This window comes from Oncorhynchus gorbuscha, unplaced genomic scaffold, assembly GCF_021184085.1.
Source record: "Oncorhynchus gorbuscha isolate QuinsamMale2020 ecotype Even-year unplaced genomic scaffold, OgorEven_v1.0 Un_scaffold_428, whole genome shotgun sequence".
NCBI lineage: Eukaryota > Metazoa > Chordata > Actinopteri > Salmoniformes > Salmonidae > Oncorhynchus > Oncorhynchus gorbuscha.
The window spans coordinates 119,297-137,369 of NW_025745273.1; the positions used below are offsets into that span (position 1 = coordinate 119,297).

The window sequence follows — 18,073 nt, forward strand, 5'->3', positions numbered from 1 at the left end:
CTGTGGAAAGAACTGAAAACTGCTGTTCACAAATGCTCTCCATCCAACCTCACTGAGCTCGAGCTGTTTTGCAAGGAGGAATGGGGAAAAATTTCAGTCTCTCGATGTGCAAAACTGATAGAGACATACCCCAAGCGACTTACAGCTGTAATCGCAGCAAAAGGTGGCACTACAAAGTATTAACTTAAGAGGGCTGAATAATTCTGCACTCCCAATTTCTCAGTTTTTGATTTGTTAAAAAAGTTTGAAATATCCAATAAATGTCGTTCCACTTCATGATTGTGTCCCACTTGTTGTTGATTCTTCACAAAAAAATACAGTTTTATATCTTTATGTTTGAAGCCTGAAATGTGGCAAAAGGTCGCAAAGTTCAAGGGGGCCGAATACTTTCGCAAGGCACTGTAGTTGTGCATAGGACATAATGTTATCTAGCTAGATAACGGTACTGTACTGTAGCTCATACAACGCCGACGGTCAAATCCGGCTTTCTAATATTTAAGGTAATTAACTATAGTAACGTTATGGAAGATATTCACAGAAAACCAGAATTGTCTTCGTTATTCATCATCAGTATGTTATATTGTTATATAAATTATTTCAGAGCCAAACATCAACCCAACTTAACCTTTTTAACTTGTTGTCGCATCCAAACTTGTCACCATCTTTTTCAGTTGTAATTGCGAAGTTCCCAGAAGAAGGCCAGCAACAACGGAGGTTCATCGATGAACCCACCTTCTAACAAATTCTTTGAAGAACCTTTTGGGGCTGTTTTTCATTGTCAAGAACACTACGGTTCTTAGGGGATCTGAGAACAACTCCAGTTGAACCTTTAATTTTTAGAGTTGTAGTCGGCTCTATTTTACTCTCAGATTCAAACATGCTGATTAGCATCAACGATCAGGTCAGATGCTGCTCCAATACAGTATGAGGTGAGACGGTGCACTGAGAGTCTATCAAAGCAAATTACATTTTATTAGTCACATGCGCTGAATACAACAGGTGTAGTCGACCTTACAGTAAAATGCTTAATTACAAGCCCCTAACCAACAATGCAGTTTAAAAAAGTACAAATAAGAAATTTAAAGGAACAAGTAAATAAAGAGCAACAGTAAAATGACAATAGACTATATACAAGGTGTTAGTGTAAAGAACAAGTATGTGAACCCTTTGGAATTACCTGGATATCTGCATAATTTGGTCAACATCACATTTTGATCATCTAAGTTACAACAATAGACACACACAGTGTGCTTAAACTAATAACACACATTATTGTATTTTTCTTGTCTATATTGAATACATCATTTAAACATTCACATTCAAAAATTATGTGAACCCATAGGCTAACCTAGAGTCCTGGAGAAAAACCAGCCTGAACTGAGAGTTGTAGTTTCTCTTGCGATAAATCAGATCCAGCCTGAACTGTGTGATGTAATAGGGAGTTGTAGTTTCTCTTGAGAAAAATCAGACCCAGTCTGAAATGTTTAATGTAGTAGGGAGTTGTAGTTTCTCTTGAGATAAATCAGACCCAGCCTGAACTGTGTGATGTAGTCGGGAGTTGTAGTTTCTCTTGAGATAAATCAGATCCAGGCTGAACTGTGTGATGAAGTAGAGTTGTTGTTTCCAACAGGCCAATATTCGACATAGTTTAGTGCATAAAACGTTGTAATTAACTACAATGCCCATAATCCACTGCGTACCTATTTGTCTTTTCTGTGTTTCCTTTACACCTGTGTTAAGTTCTAAATAAAGAGTACAAACTCAGACGATAAGAAAAGCTCAAACCAAGTTTATTCACCCACTGAGTCACAGCTGCACAAGACCAAAACATATTCACACAAGCGCTGGTATTTAACCCTATATGCTGAGTCTCCTCCTTACTGGTATTTAACCCTTTATGCTGAGTCTCCTCCTTACTGGTATTTAACCCTTTATGCTGAGACTCCTCCTTACTGGTATTTAACCCTTTATGCTGAGTCTCCTCCTTACTGGTATTTAACCCTTTATGCTGAGTCTCCTCCTTACTGGTATTTAACCCTTTATGCTGAGTATTCTCCTTACACCTCTGTTGCTAGGCAGAACTTTTGTGATGTCAGTTCTTCCTCATTTCATCTGACTTCGGCCTAAATTCCTCCCTCCTTCCCACCTCACTGCTGTCCTGTTGACTTGTTCCAGACTGTGGCCCTTCTCCTCCCCACCTCACGGCTGTCCTGTTGACTTGTTCCAGACTGTGGCCCTTCTCCTCCCCACCTCACGGCTGTCCTGTTAACTTGTTCCAGACTGTGGCCCTTCTCCTCCACACCTCACTGCTGTCCTGTTGACTTGTTCCAGACTGTGGCCCTTCTCCTCTCCACCTCACCGCTGTCCTGTTGACTTGTTCCAGACTGTGGCCCTTCTCCTCCCCACATCTCTGCTGTCCTGTTGACTTGTTCCAGACTGTGGCCCTTCTCCTCCACACCTAACTGCTGTCCTGTTGACTTGTTCCAGACTGTGGCCCTTCTCCTCCACACCTCACCACTGTCCTGTTGACTTGTTCCAGACTGTGGCCCTTCTCCTCCACACCTCACCACTGTCCTGTTGACTTGTTCCAGACTGTGGCCCTTCTCCTCCACACCTCACCGCTGTCCTGTTGACTTGTTCCAGACTGTGGCCCTTCTCCTCTCCACCTCACCGCTGTCCTGTTGACTTGTTCCAGACTGTGGCCCTTCTCCTTCCCACCTCATTGCTGTCCTGTTGACTTGTTCCAGACTGTGGCCCTTCTCCTCCCCACCTCACTGCTGTCCTGTTGACTTGTTCCAGACTGTGGCCCTTCTCCTCCCCACCTCTCTGCTGTCCTGTTGACTTGTTCCAGACTGTGGCCCTTCTCCTCCACACCTAACTGCTGTCCTGTTAACTTGTTCCAGACTGTGGCCCTTCTCCTCCACACCTCACTGCTGTCCTGTTGACTTGTTCCAGACTGTGGCCCTTCTCCTCTCCACCTCACCGCTGTCCTGTTGACTTGTTCCAGACTGTGGCCCTTCTCCTCCCCACCTCACCGCTGTCCTGTTGACTTGTTCCAGACTGTGGCCCTTCTCCTTCCCACCTCACTGCTGTCCTGTTGACTTGTTCCAGACTGTGGCCCTTCTCCTCCACACCTCACTGCTGTCCTGTTGACTTGTTCCAGACTGTGGCCCTTCTCCTCTCCACCTCACCGCTGTCCTGTTGACTTGTTCCAGACTGTGGCCCTTCTCCTTCCCACCTCACTGCTGTCCTGTTGACTTGTTCCAGACTGTGGCCCTTCTCCTCCCCACCTCACCGCTGTCCTGTTGACTTGTTCCAGACTGTGGCCCTTCTCCTCTCCACCTCACCGCTGTCCTGTTGACTTGTTCCAGACTGTGGCCCTTCTCCTCCCATAGGATCCCTGACGTCTAACAATAACACATTCTGACAGAATGTAAACATTCTACATTCCCCTCCATCAAACAGTGACATGAATAAGGATATTCAATATCTTTAAGTTCAGAAGTCAGAACCCATCACCTGCTATGTAAAAGAGACAGAAAAATGGTCAACGCTATCCGGGATCCTTGGAACGTCACTACCTCAACAATTTTAAATGTCAACTTCAATGGGCTAGGGATGTCCCAAATATGTATCTCTACCTGAAAATACATGATCTAAGTGATTGATAGTTGGTATTCAGCAGTCATAAAGCCTTATTTACTTTAATGAACTACTAAAATAGTGATTTTGTCAGACAGCACAGACAGCAGCTTTATGAGGGAATATGGGAATATGTTCCATCATCTATGTTTATTTACATTAGTGCAAGTTGTCCGCTGATATTGGTGTAATTTCTCACCCCTTTTGGCTGTATAAAAGTTAATTTCCCCTCAGGGACACACATTTGTTCTTTGTTATTACCCGAGCCACTGCCTGTTCACCCCGCTATCATCCAGAAGGCGAGGTCAATACAGGTGCATCAAAGCTGGGATCGAGAGACATAAGCTGTTTTTCAATCTCAAGGCCATCAGACTGTTAAATAACCGTTACTAACACAGACAGGATGCTGCCTACATACACAGACTTGAAATCATTGGCCACTTTAAGGAATGGAACACTGGTCACTTTAATAATGTTCACATATCTGGTATTACTCATCTCATATGTATATACTGTATTCTATCATATTCTACTGTATCTTAGTCTATGTATTCCTCATCTCATATGTATATACTGTATTTTATAGTATTCTACTGTATCTTAGTCTATGTATTACGCATCTCATGCATATACTGTATTCTATCATATTCTACTGTATCTTAGTCTATGTATTCCTCATCTCATATGTATATACTGTATTCTATAGTATTCTACTGTATCTTAGTCTATGTATTACGCATGTCATATGCATATACTGTATTCTATAGTAGTCTACTGTATCTTAGTCTATGTATTACTCATCTCATATGCATATATTGTATTCTATTCTACTGTATCTGTCTATGCCACTCTGACATCGTTCATCCATATATTTATATATTCTTATTCATTTAATTTACATTTAAGTCATTTAGCAGACGCTCTTATCCAGAGCGACTTACAAATTGGTGCATTCACCTTATGACATCCAGTGGAACAACCACTTTACAATAGTGCATCTAAATATTTTAAGGGGGGTGAGAAGGATTACTTTATCCTATCCTAGGTATTCCTTAAAGAGGTGGGGTTTCAGGTGTCTCCGGAAGGTGGTGATTGACTCCGCTGTCCTGGCGTCGTGAGGGAGTTTGTTCCACCATTGGGGAGCCAGAGCAGCGAACAGTTTTGACTGAGCTGAGCGGGAACTGTACTTCCTCAGTGGTAGGGAGGCGAGCAGGCCAGAGGTGGATGAACGCAGTGCCCTTATTTGGGTGTAGGGCCTGATCAGAGCCTGGAGGTACTGAGGTGCCGTTCCCCTCACAGCTCCGTAGGCAAGCACCATGGTCTTGTAGCGGATGCGAGCTTCAACTGGAAGCCAGTGGAGAGAGCGGAGGAGCGGGGTGACGTGAGAGAACTTGGGAAGGTTGAACACTAGACGGGCTGCGGCGTTCTGGATGAGTTGTAGGGGTTTAATGGCACAGGCAGGGAGCCCAGCCAACAGCGAGTTGCAGTAATCCAGACGGGAGATGACAAGTGCCTGGATTAGGACCTGCGCCGCTTCCTGTGTGAGGCAGGGTCGTACTCTGCGGATGTTGTAGAGCATGAACCTACAGGAACGGGCCACCGCCTTGATATTAGTTGAGAACGACAGTTTGTTGTCCAGGATCACGCCAAGGTTCTTAGCGCTCTGGGAGGAGGACACAATGGAGTTGTCAACCGTGATGGCGAGATCATGGAACGGGCAGTCCTTCCCCGGGAGGAAGAGCAGCTCCGTCTTGCCGAAGTTCAGCTTGAGGTGGTGATCCGTCATCCACACTGATATGTCTGCCAGACATGCAGAGATGCGATTCGCCACCTGGTCATCAGAAGGGGGAAAGGAGAAGATTAATTGTGTGTCGTCTGCATAGCAATGATAGGAGAGACCATGTGAGGTTATGACAGAGCCAAGTGACTTGGTGTATAGCGAGAATAGGAGAGGGCCTAGAACAGAGCCCTGGGGGACACCAGTGGTGAGAGCGCGTGGTGAGGAGACAGATTCTCGCCACGCCACCTGGTAGGAGCGACCTGTCAGGTAGGACGCAATCCAAGCGTTATTCCATTACTTAGATTTGTGTGTATTAGGTATTTGTTGTGAAATTGTTAGATATTACTGCACTGTTGGAGCTAGGAACACAAGCACTTCGTTAGATATTACTGCACTGTTGGAGCTAGGAACACCGAGCACTTAGTTAGATATTACTGCACTGTTGGATCTAGGAACTCAAGCATTTCGCTATACCCGTAATAACATATGTATGTGACAAATAACATTTGATTTATTATGAAGCTCATTTGTGTAAAATGTACTTTTCCCTACTCATCTCCTTACATTGCTTATGCATATTCAGTGGCCTAGCTGCTTCCAGACTGTCATAGGCCAATCCTGGTAGATCTGAACCTAATTCAGCTTGGAGTGATCAGATGACAGAAGTCACATTTAGGTGCCAGGTGTAACTGAGTCCATAGATGCTCCATATCCATTATTTTGAGTGTTTTATATAATATGACTAAATGTGTTTATTTCTGTGTTACAGGGGCAGTCAAGAAATGGAACGACAAGGCCACAGAACATGACATAAGCAGTGCTGTGGGAGACCACCTCAAGCCCCTGGTAGAGCTGGGGGTGGTGTTTACCACTCCACCACGCCTTCAGAAGGCTGGAAAAGTGGAATTGATCTGTTGGATCCATTTGATTTCGACATTTTTCATTTCCAACAAATGAACTGGGTTGGTTGAAAAGTGATACTAAACTTACATACCAGCATTATACTGTCATTGTGGAAGATATACTGAATTTATACTGTTTTTCATACTAAGATGGACCAAGATGTGTTGCTTTTGCACATATTTGTTCATTGCTATAGCAAGAGCCTGTTGATTGATTAGTCGGTCATTGGGTTAATTTGTTCCGCAATATGTTGAAATCAAATCAAGTTTTATTTATACAGCACATTTCAGACATGGATGCAACACAATGGCTTCACAGGAAAAAACTAATAAAAAACAATGAAAATGAACTGAAATATTTACCACGAGGAACATACAAAAAAACAGAAGAATAACAACTGAAAGACTAATGGGCATTCTAAGGAAAACCCATTGATAATATTAACAATTACAGCCTGACTGATGCTATTAGATTGCTGGGTGGGGGGGATAGGGGTAATTTTATATATACAGTGCCTTCAGAAAGTATTCACACCCCTTGACTTGTCCCACATGTTGTTGTGTTACATCCTGAATGTATAATGGTTCCAACAGGAAGATGTAACACTGGGTGGTCTTGATCTTTAGTCCTACATGGAACACAGAACAGACTGCGAACAAAAGTACAAAGGTATTTTATAGCCAAGATACACCCCTTTCAACCTACATGGCGAACAACAGATGTATAGAATGGGTCATAAGGTTAAGATTGGTATGAAAGATACGATCTGCTGAGAATTATAAGTATCTGCTGTAAAAACAGTACTCTTTGTGTAGAGACCAGAGTCTGGCCCTGGGGTCATCTCTCCCTGGTACCATATAGAACAGAAACATTAACTCATGTCCTGGAATGCGGTCTCTTTAGGTTTCATCACCCAAAAGACATTGTAAATCTCCTGTCAGTGTTTTCTCCCAGAGGCACATCCTCAGTAGAACACAGACACCCTCTATTTTGTTGCATAAAACAACCATTTGATGCAATAAAAGTATAATAACATAATCTTGCAGTTTTGCTCTCACAGTGTCCACTGAAAGTTGACAAGTAACAACAACTGGGACCTAAAAGACACCCATGAGACCCACTAAATCTGCCCAAGAAGAGGGAAACAAAATAATAACCCACACCAAACTTACAGATAGGAAATCAATCAAAAAAGGTGGAGCAACTAAAGGTGCTGACATTCCACATTATCAAGACAACTGGAGCACTGGGCCAGACACTCTTAAATAGAACCTGGACCAGCTCAGGTGAAACACATACTGCCTAACGAGGTGACACCAATCAGTACGTGCTAAAGTCCAACCTCAAATGGAAAAACCAAAGACTAACACCTGAAGAGAATGCTCACCGCGAACAGAAAACAACTTCCATTTCACATTATTATCAACTACAATGCTTCACCTTCACCAATATAAACATGGTGTCTACTGGCTGTCAACAAATAAAAACAAGAAAGAAAAAAAAACATGTATTTTTTCCCCATTAGCATCTAGAATATGTTTATTTCTATAGAATCCTAAAACTCACTAGCTTCTAGAACTCTTGTCTTCCCAAAACTCACTAGCTTCTAGAACTCTCGTCTCCTTGGAACAAGCCCAAACAAAACTCATCTCTATCACGGAAAGTCAAAATAATTTGATCAATGGAACGCACTGGCTAAACAAAAAACATTTTTTTTTTACTGTCCAACCTTGAGACAATCAGAAACCAAGTTGTCCTCACCATGGACACAAGCACAAAAACCACTGTTGTTCAGACAAGTAGCAATAAATCACTGATATCGATTCGTCGGGGAATTGTTACGGAGTCTAGTTGATAGGTAATCGACAAGCCGGACTGTTCCCCGGACTCCAGCTGTAGGGATTCGTACAATGCACAAACAAGGCTATTGAACCTGACATTGGTGTCTGTCGTTATTCCTTTATCTACCATACCATACTGAAACAGAAATCAGGTGGACATGCTGTTGAAACTAACACAACTAAACAAAACACATGGAAATGGAAGATATTTTACCTCGCTGGTTAGAGGACAACCTGCAGAAGACAGTCAGCTATATTTTGGAGCGACGCATTTAAATATAGGGGTTGCTAAGCAAAGGAACACAACACTTATTTGTCATATCCCATCGATATCATGCTAAAATCAATTAAGTGAATGCAGGGAGATCAGGTTGCAAGTCCTGTTAAAACTAACAGCTCAAAACCCACACGGAATCTGGGAATAATGTGTACATCACTGGTTAGAGGACAACTTGTAGAAAACAGCTAGCTACATTTTGAAGTGTTGCATTTTGATTCAAATGTGTCACCAACATGGTAAGTATAACACAACTCTTTTTGTGTTAAATCATATAAATAGTACTCTTTCAATTCAGAGCCTGGATGTTCCCCTGAGGCTAAAATCCATATCATGCTGAAATCAATAGAACAGGGAACAAACATTTAGGCTTCTACATTGTGACCTCATTAAAATACTCCTACTACAATGTTTAAACATTCTACATTGTGACATGAATTAATTGATATCATGAAATAACTCCATGTATTTTCTGACGTTTGATCAGAGATCTTTTATCAGAGTATCTCTTGTCACACTGATCACAGCTATGAGGTTTCTCTCCTGTGTGTGTTCTCTGGTGTAGAGTTAGAGTGCTAGATGTTGTAAAACTCTTCCCACATTGATCACAGCTGTAAGATTTATCTCCTGTGTGTGTTCTCTGATGAATTGTAATGCCTGATGAGGTGAATCTCTTCCCACAGTCAGAGCAGCAGTGAGTTTCCCTTTCCTGTGGGTCTCTGCAGGTGTTTATTGAGATGTTCTGATCTGGAGAGACTCTTCTCTGCCTCTTCAGCTTCATGAGGTTGTTGAGGCACCCCAGAGGATCCACGATTGTCCCGTATCTCTCCTGTGTGAACAACAAAGTCAGACAGATGATTAAAGGCCCACAACAGTGGTAATCCACTGTAAAAGGTGATGTCAACAGCGTAGCCATGATGTTGTACAACAATTGATGGCTGTAATGAATGTTAAAATTATTTTACAATTGTCTTAAAATGAGCAAGAAGCCATATTTTGTCTTGTTTTCACAGTAGTAACATCTAAGATTGTAGACTAGAAATAAGTTATTCATGTTGTTGAAATTCTAAGCAGTGTGTCAGACAACTTTTGGTCTCCAATATAGGCCCCTTTCTGTGTTTGCTAAAGTTGGCGCACAAGGGCGACGCGCACACAATATGGTGTTTAATAAACACAATTTTGTTGTAGAAACTCCTCCCTGCTAATGAGGAAACCACTAGTTATGGATGTAGTTTCTGCCTGGAGCAAAAATGGGAAGCGAAGATTTTAGTTTTTCATAATGTATTCTGAATATCAGTGCAAGATTAGGATGCTACTCAAGGAAACTCACATTAAGTTCTTATGGCTGGGGACAGAATTGAGTAGCTTGGATGAATAAGGTGCCCAGAGTAAACTGCCTGCTCCTCAGTACCAGAAGCTAAACTATGCATATTATTAGTATATTTGGATAAAAAACACTCTGGCGTTCCTAAAACTGTTTGAATGATGTCTGTGAGTATAACAGAACTAATATGGCAGGCAAAAACCTGAGAAAAAAATCCAACCAGGAAGTGGGAAATCTGAGGTTGGTAGTTTTTCAACTCTTTTCCTATCGAATACAGTGTCTATGGGGTCATATTGCACTTCCTAAAGCTTCCACTAGATGTCAACAGTCTTTAGAACATTGTTTGATGCTTCTACTGTGAAGTGGGGGGGAATGAGAGGGGATTGAGTCAGAGGTCTGGCAGAGTGCCATTAGCTGACCACACGTGTTCACGTGAAAGTTAGCTTGCTTTCCATTGCATTTCTACAGACAAAGGAATTCTCCGGTTGGAACATTTTTGAAGATTTATGATTAAAACATCCTAAAGATTGATTCTAGACATCGTTTGACATGCTTCTACGGACTGTAACGGATCTTTTTGAGTTTGTCTGCTCGCGCGTCATGAATTTGGATTACTGGTCTAAAAGCACCAACAAAAAGGAGGTAAGTGGACATAAATTATGAACTTTGTCGAACAAATCAAACATTTATTGTGGAACTGGGATTCCTGGGAGTGCATTCTGATGAAAATCATCAAAGATAAGTGAATATTTATTATGCTATGTCTGACTTCTGTTGACTACACAACATGGCGGATATCTGTTTGGCTTGTGTTGGTCTCTGAGCGCTGTACTCAGATCATTGCATGGTGTGCTTTTTCGGTAAAGCTTTTTTGAAATCTGACCCAGTGGTTGCATTAAGGAGAGGTTTAACTACAGTTCCATGTATAACAGTTGTATTTTCATCAACATTTATGATGAGTATTTCTGTAAATTGATGTGGCTCTCTGCAAAATCACCGGATGTTTTTTGGAACTACTGAACATAACGTGCCAATGTATACTGAGATCTTTTTGATCGATAAAGTTCATATCTCTAACAAAACATACATGTATTGTGTAACATGAAGTCCTGTGAGTGTCATCTAATGAAGATCAAAGGTTAGTGATTAATTTATCTCTATTTCTGCTTTTTGTGACTCCTCTCTTTGGCTGGAAAAATTGCTGTGTTTTTCTGTGACTAGGCACTCACCTAACATAATCGTTTGTGGTGTTTTCGCTGTAAAGCCTATTTGAAATCGGACACTGTGGTGGGATTAACAACAAGTTTATCTTTTAAATTGTGTAAAATACTGGTGTTTGAGGGTCACAGGGTTTGAGAATACTGGGATAATGTAATGTGTTGTCATTCTAAATGTCCTGAATAAAGGAAAATATCTGCGTTTTGTACAATAGCCTATCCATCAAGGAACAGTTCTCTACACATTATGAATAATGTGTAAATATTTTTAGAACCATGACCGTATACATTTGGGTGTTGTCAATAAAGGTGACTCTCGGTTTGGATTTAAACTCTGAAATTATTTGTTTGAGTGTAGCAAATCAACTGCTATACAGTTCACCTAATCTTATTTTTATTATTTATTTATTTCACCTTTATTTAACCAGTGTAGGCCAGTTGAGAACAAGTTCTCATTTACACCTGCGACCTTGTCAAGATAAAGCAAAGCAGTGCGACACAAACAACAACACAGAGTTGCACATTGAATAAACAAACGTACAGCCAATTACACAATCGAATATTTAAAAAATGATATACAGTGGCGCTCGGGGATTCGATCCAACAACCAATAGGCTACCCGCTGCCTTAATAAGCATACATACTCAATTTGTCACAAATGATGAGGTTAGTATGAGTATTCAAACACAGCTCAGGTCTCTGTGCTGCCATTTTGTTTCTGTTTAAATCCTAGATTGCCCACAACAATCAACCAATCTGCAATTCAAACAATAACTAAACTAATTCCACCAATGTTTTGGTAATAAGATAATAGTGAGGCTGGAGAAATGTAACTACTCTCAAATTCATAAACAGACCTATGGATGGAAGGACTGACCATTCATACACCTGAAACCCCACCTCTTTAAGGAATACCTAGGATAGGATAAAGTAATCCTTCTCACCCCCCCCCCCTTAAAATATTTAGATGCACTATTGTAAAGTGGCTGTTCCACTGGATGTCATAAGGCGAATGCACCAATTTGTAAGTCGCTCTGGATAAGAGCGTCTGCTAAATGACTTAAATGTAAATGTAATGATATCAACAGCATAGTTTTAACCGTGTTGAGGCAAAACAGTGTTGATTTACATTGTTTCTAAACATTGGAGAAAAAAAGCTTATTTTGGGTTCTGATGGGGTACAACAGTTGAACTAAGCTCATGAGGCATGTGTTATATTCAAGAATCAATGGATAGAAATAAATCATTTAAATGTAGCAATTGCATATTTCCCCTTTAACACCACACATCAGTCCCACAACTGCCTCTGTTTTGAAGACAGTACTTACTAGTGTTAATCAGGGCCCGGTTTCCCAAAACCATCTTACAGCTAAGTTCACTGTTGGAACAATTGGATGCCTTAAGATGCGTTTGGGAGACTGGGCCCAGATATCCACTTTCATTCACCTCCTTTTATGATGCGACAGTCATCTCCCCCTCCTCCTCTTTCAATCCAAAAACTGCATCCTCTTTCTCTGCCTCTTTCACTCTGAACGTGTCTTCCTCTTCTTTCACTGAAACGACTTTCTCTTCTTCTTTCACTGTAACAGCCTCCTTTTCCTCAATACCTTCTTTCTCCGTCCAGTAGATCTCCTCTTCTTTAGCAAGAAGAGAGTAGCTTAGTGACCTCATGGTCAGAGATGTTAGCTAACGTAAACAACACTGCTAGCTAGCCTGCTAGCCCCCGAATAGCAACACTGCAGAAACTATTACACTCAACGGAACGACTTGATTAGTGTAGTGTCAACAACGCACCCACTGCCAGCTGGCCTACTTCAGCAGTACTGTATCATTTTAATCATTTTAGTCAATAAGATTCTTGCTATGTAGCTTAACTTTCTGAACATTCGAGACGTGTAGTCCACTTGTCATTCCAATCTCCTTTGCATTAGCGTAGCCTCTTCTGTAGCCTGTCAACTATGTGTCTGTTTATCCCTGTTCTCTCCTCTCTGCACAGACCATACAAACGCTCCACACCGCGTGGCCGCGGCCACCCTACTCTGGTGGTCCCAGCGCGCACGACCCACGTGGAGTTCCAGGTCTCCGGTAGCCTCTGGAACTGCCAATCTGCGGTCAACAAGGCAGAGTTCATCTCAGCCTATGCCTCCCTCCAGTCCCTCGACTTCTTGGCACTGACGGAAACATGGATCACCACAGACAACACTGCTACTCCTACTGCTCTCTCTTCGTCCGCCCACGTGTTCTCGCACACCCCGAGAGCGTCTGGTCAGCGGGGTGGTGGCACCGGGATCCTCATCTCTCCCAAGTGGTCATTCTCTCTTTCTCCCCTTACCCATCTGTCTATCGCCTCCTTTGAATTCCATGCTGTCACAGTTACTAGCCCTTTCAAGCTTAACATCCTTATCATTTATCGCCCTCCAGGTTCCCTCGGAGAGTTCATCAATGAGCTTGATGCCTTGATAAGCTCCTTTCCTGAGGACGGCTCACCTCTCACAGTTCTGGGCGACTTTAACCTCCCCACGTCTACCTTTGACTCTTTCCTCTCTGCCTCCTTCTTTCCACTCCTCTCCTCTTTTGACCTCACCCTCTCACCTTCCCCCCTACTCACAAGGCAGGCAATACGCTCGACCTCATCTTTACTAGATGCTGTTCTTCCACTAACCTCACTGCAACTCCCCTCCAAGTCTCCGACCACTGCCTTGTATCCTTTTCCCTCTCGCTCTCATCCAACACCTCCCACACTGCCCCTACTCGGATGGTATCGCGCCGTCCCAACCTTCGCTCTCTCTCCCCCGCTACTCTCTCCTCTTCCATCCTATCATCTCTTCCCTCCGCTCAAACCTTCTCCCACCTATCTCCTGATTCTGCCTCCTCAACCCTCCTCTCCTCCCTCTCTGCATCCCTTGACTCTCTATGTCCCCTATCCTCCAGGCCGGCTCGGTCCTCCCCTCCCGCTCCGTGGCTCGATGACTCATTGCGAGCTCACAGAACAGGGCTCCGGGCAGCCGAGCGGAAATGGAGGAAAACTCGCCTCCCTGCGGACCTGGCATCCTTTCACTCCCTCCTCTCTACATTTTCCTCCTCTGTCTCTGCTGCTAAAGCCACTTTCTACCACGCTAAATTCCAAGCATCTGCCTCTAACCCTAGGAAGCTCTTTGCCACCTTCTCCTCCCTCCTGAATCCTCCGCCCCCTCCTCCCTCTCTGCAGATGACTTCGTCAACCATTTTGAAAAGAAGGTCGACGACATCCGATCCTCGTTTGCTAAGTCAAACGACACCGCTGGTTCTGCTCACACTGCCCTACCCTGTGCTCTGACCTCTTTCTCCCCTCTCTCTCCAGATGAAATCTCGCGTCTTGTGACGGCCGGCCGCCCAACAACCTGCCCGCTTGACCCTATCCCCTCCTCTCTTCTCCAGACCATTTCCGGAGACCTTCTCCCTTACCTCACCTCGCTCATCAACTCATCCCTGACCGTTGGCTACGTCCCTTCCGTCTTCAAGAGAGCGAGAGTTGCACCCCTTCTGAAAAAACCTACACTCGATCCCTCCGATGTCAACAATTACAGACCAGTATCCCTTCTTTCTTTTCTCTCCAAAACTCTTGAACGTGCCGTCCTTGGCCAGCTCTCCCGCTATCTCTCTCTGAATGACCTTCTTGATCCAAATCAGTCAGGTTTCAAGACTAGTCATTCAACTGAGACTGCTCTCCTCTGTATCACGGAGGCGCTCCGCACTGCTAAAGCTAACTCTCTCTCCTCTGCTCTCATCCTTCTAGATCTATCGGCTGCCTTCGATACTGTGAACCATCAGATCCTCCTCTCCACCCTCTCCGAGTTGGGCATCTCCGGCGCGGCCCACGCTTGGATTGCGTCCTACCTGACAGGTCGCTCCTACCAGGTGGCGTGGCGAGAATCTGTCTCCTCACCACGCGCTCTCACCACTGGTGTCCCCCAGGGCTCTGTTCTTGGCCCTCTCCTATTCTCGCTATACACCAAGTCACTTGGCTCTGTCATAACCTCACATGGTCTCTCTTATCATTGCTATGCAGACGACACACAATTAATCTTCTCCTTTCCCCCTTCTGATGACCAGGTGGCGAATCGCATCTCTGCATGTCTGGCAGACATATCAGTGTGGATGACGGATCACCACCTCAAGCTGAACCTCGGCAAGACGGAGCTGCTCTTCCTCCCGGGGAAGGACTGCCCGTTCCATGATCTCGCCATCACGGTCGACAACTCCATTGTGTCCTCCTCCCAGAGCGCCAAGAACCTTGGCGTGATCCTGGACAACACCCTGTCGTTCTCTACTAACATCAAGGCGGTGGCCCGTTCCTGTAGGTTCATGCTCTACAACATCCGCAGAGTACGACCCTGCCTCACACAGGAAGCGGCGCAGGTCCTAATCCAGGCACTTGTCATCTCCCGTCTGGATTACTGCAACTCGCTGTTGGCTGGGCTCCTGCCTGTGCCATTAAACCCCTTCAACTCATCCAGAACGCCGCAGCCCGTCTGGTGTTCAACCTTCCCAAGTTCTCTCACGTCACCCCGCTCCTCCGTTCTCTCCACTGGCTTCCAGTTGAAGCTCGCATCCGCTACAAGACCATGGTGCTTGCCTACGGAGCTGTGAGGGGAACGGCACCTCAGTACCTCCAGGCTCTGATCAGGCCCTACACCCAAACAAGGGCACTGCGTTCATCCACCTCTGGCCTGCTCGCCTCCCTACCACTGAGGAAGTACAGCTCCCGCTCAGCCCAGTCAAAACTGTTCGCTGCCCTGGCCCCCCAATGGTGGAACAAACTCCCTCACGATGCCAGGACAGCGGAGTCAATCACCACCTTCCGGAGACACCTGAAACCCCACCTCTTTAAGGAATACCTAGGATAGGTTAAGTAATCCCTCTCACCCCACCCCCCCTAAGTTTTAGATGCACTATTGTTAAGTGACTGTCCCACTGGATGTCATAAGGTGAATGCACCAATTTGTAAGTCGCTCTGGATAAGAGCGTCTGCTAAATGACTTAAATGTAAAATGTAAATGTAAGCTAGCTAGGCTAGTTCTAACTTAACCAGCACGCTACCTGACTAATAACAGAAAAAAAGCTTATATTTGGGGTTCTGATGGGGTACGACAGTTGAACTAAGCTCATGAGGCATTTATAAATGAATTCCTCAAGAAACAGATGGGTACATATCATTAATGTATAAGTCCCAAAATGGATGTAACAACTGCTGATTGCCCCTTTAAGACTACATATTGGGCTAATCTAATAGGAGATATTGAGGACTACAGTATTTCAGGCATTGTCATTGGATGCATTTGATCAATTGTTAACGTTTTGTTGATGGTCCACTCTTGATGTTCTACACGTTACAGTGTAACTTCAGCCATTCCTACAGAACAACATTAAAGTGTAGAACCCCTTTACTGCATATTGGTTCAACGACTGCAGAGACGGTACTCACTGGTGTTCACTCGATCTCCAACCTCCTCTTCTTCTTCCTCCAATGTGACAGTCATCTCCTCCTCCGTCACTGCAAAAACTGCACCCTTTTTCTCTTCCTCCTATTTCACTCTGAACGCATCTTCCTCTTCTTTCACGGTAACAGCCTCACCTTCTACTTGTTTTTGTATTGTAACATCCTCCTCTTCCACGAGACCGTCTTTCTCCTTCCAGCAGACCGCCTCTTCTTTAGCAGGAGGAGAGTAGCTAAGTGACCTCATGGTCGGGGATGTTAGCTAGCTAGCATTCGCGACTAGCCTAGTCCTAAACTAATTTAGCAAACCAGCTAGCTGACAAACAACGTAAATATAGAATTAAATGGGCCAACAAGTACATACGACAGAAGTGTGTTTAATACACAGCGACTAATATACACCAAAACAGTGTAAAGAGCGTGAATGTTGTAGCAATGTTTGCTAGAAAGCTACGATGGCGTCTGACTAGCTGTTGTTGTTGAAGGAGCGTCCCGTCCACGAGATTTTACGTCGCACTGGCAGCGTCGCCAGAACCTAAAATACGCACATCGCCATCTGTTGACTGGAGTGGGCAATGCAGTTGAGGAACCAAACATACATTTTTCATTTATTTCAAAAAAGTTTAATATTACATTAAGTCGTTCAAAGAGAAGCATGTGTTGATTGTTATTTTCTCACTCATTAAAAACGAATCAAACTTTACACCCACTACACATTTGCATTGGACCATACTTCTAACATGGATAATTTTGACCCCAGAGGCATATCTTTTATCACAGCCTAAATGTGGTTTAGTCAATTCTTCAATTTTTTCATGACTTTGTCAATCAACTTGTTCTTAATAAATTTAAATAATGGTTTAGTGTTTCTGTATAAATATGGACTTTTAACAAATTCAAATCCTTTGGAGTCATTTTGACCCCAGACAAAAGCACCTTTGATAAATAGGATGTTTATTTCAAATCAAAATCAAATCACATTTTATTGGTTACATACATGTGTTTAGAAGATATAATTGCGGGTGTAGTGAAATGCTTGTGTTTCTCACTCCGACAGGGCAGTAATATCTAACAAGTAATATCTAACAATTTTACAACAAATACCCAATACAAACAAATCTAAGTATTTGAATCTTGGTTTCTCTGTAGACATGATCCATCCCACCAGAGGGTGGAGGGGCTCCTGTATCAGTGGTTTTGACCAGATAGACACCTGCAGACACACAGTATTGCCAAAACTCTGCCAGCGGTATACAGTGCATTCATAATGTATTCAGACCCATTTACTTTTTCCACATTTTTTTTACATTACAGACTTATTCTAAAATTGAAGTTGTTTTCTCCCTCATCATATCTTCACACAATACCCCAAAATGACATCACAATACCCCATAATGACAAACCAAAATCAAGTTTTTAGACATTTTTGCACATTTATTTATTTAAGTATTCAGACCCTTTACTATGAGACTCGAAATGGAGCTCAGATGCATCCTGATTCCATTGATCATGCTTGAGATGTTTCTCCAACTTGATTGGAGTCCACCTGTGGTAAATTCAATTGACTGGATATGATTTGGAAAGACACACACCTGTCTATATAAGGTCCCACA

At 43.4% G+C, this 18,073-nt stretch overlaps 1 long non-coding RNA gene across 1 annotated transcript; it reads right to left on the bottom strand.

Moving 5' to 3' along the window:
• Window positions 1-6,575: 6,575 nt before the first annotated feature.
• On the bottom strand, window positions 6,576-16,951 carry LOC124018197. The gene is made up of 2 exons (XR_006835584.1): window positions 16,449-16,951; window positions 6,576-9,272 (listed from the first exon to the last, which is right to left on the bottom strand). It is a non-coding gene; the product is annotated as an uncharacterized LOC124018197 (long non-coding RNA).
• Window positions 16,952-18,073: the final 1,122 nt, after the last annotated feature.